The sequence below is a fragment of the Castor canadensis genome, chromosome 7 (genome assembly GCF_047511655.1).
Source record: "Castor canadensis chromosome 7, mCasCan1.hap1v2, whole genome shotgun sequence".
NCBI lineage: Eukaryota > Metazoa > Chordata > Mammalia > Rodentia > Castoridae > Castor > Castor canadensis.
The window spans coordinates 63,774,105-63,775,487 of record NC_133392.1 but is presented as its reverse complement, the minus strand read 5'-3'; the positions used below and the strand labels follow the sequence as shown (position 1 = coordinate 63,775,487).

Sequence of the window (1,383 nt, the reverse complement as noted above, 5' to 3'; positions counted from 1 at the left end):
GAATCATACAATATGTGGTCCTTTCACTTAGCAAAATCTTCAAGGTTTATACATGTTGCGGCATATGCCTGAACTTCATTTTAAAGCCACATAATATCCCATTTTGTGAATGTACCACATTTTGTCTGTCAATCACCAGTTCATAGGCATTTGAATGGTTTCCATCTTTTGGCTCTTTTTTTTTTTTTAACCTTTGTTTCAAACTTTATTCCCAGGCTTCTTCCTTAGTTAGCTACAAAGAATGAATTGTGTATAAGCAAAAACTGAAAAGAGCTGCAGTGTCCAGGGGGCTTGAGTTTAAAAATATTAGAGATCTAGATTTTATCAGATCCATAAACAAAAGAATTTTAAAAAGCAGTCATGATATAAAATAGCAGCTCCGGAAACTTCTTCCAAATTTTATCTTCTTCAGAAGTTGACTCATTCAGTTTGCTTCATTCTTGGAAGCCTCATCAAAATTCTCCACAAGATCTGGAACTTCATCATCATCATCATCCTCTCCAGTACCAAGTGGTGCTTTTCCATCCACAGATTGTTTGGGCAGAGCTTCATCCAGTCTCCTTAAACTAGTCAGGCTGTCTGCACCAAGCTGGTTTAAGATGCTGGGAAGCATTTCTGTCAGCTGTTTTGTCTCAGCATGGCCTATGATGGTAAAAGTATTTGCTGCCAGAGATGCCTGAACTTTAGGGTTGTTAAAGTGAATCACTTTTCCTTGGTTTGTAAATATATTCACCTCTTCAATACCAGAGATACTGCTTACCCCTAACTTCTTTAAAGAGAACTGAAGTTTTTTATCACCTGCTGTAGCTGTTCTACGAACCACCTTCTTCTTTCTACAAGCAGTTCCTTTCCCACCAATGCGCACTCGTGCTTGCAGTTTGGCGAGCTTCTCCTGGTTCATGATTGTGTCTTTCATCTTGTCGGAGCGGAAATGGGGCCGCGCGAGGTGCTAGGGTTGGCGCTTAGGGGGGTCTCGGGCAGACCAGCTGAGATTAGGCGCACACAGGAGAGGACGCAAGATGGCAGCTAGAGGGAGGCCGGAAGTGCCATCTTTTGGCTCTTATGAATAGTGTTGCTATGAACATTCATGTACATGTGTTTGTATGGACATGTGTTTTAATTTCTCTCAGGTACACACCTTGGTCCTTGAAGTGATGTTTCTATGAAAAAGGCAGTGATTATTTTCCAATTAGTAAGCTTCATCTTTCTGATACGTGATAAACTGTAAGTAACAGCCACCACGACCGGCTTTTTAGTGTAGCCCAGGCTGGCCTCGAACTCGTGATCCTCCTGCCTCATCCTCTTCGCCTCGTTGATTACCGGCGTGCGCCACCAAGACCGGCAGTAACAGCTAATTGAGGAAGAGAGAGAAGTTAGTGGAGG

The 1,383-nt window shown here is 42.4% G+C and overlaps 1 pseudogene; it reads right to left on the bottom strand.

Annotated features, from left to right (window-relative positions):
* Positions 1-293: 293 nt before the first annotated feature.
* Positions 294-981, bottom strand: LOC109685904 (transcription factor BTF3 pseudogene; annotated as a pseudogene).
* Between the last annotated feature and the right edge of the window lie 402 nt (positions 982-1,383).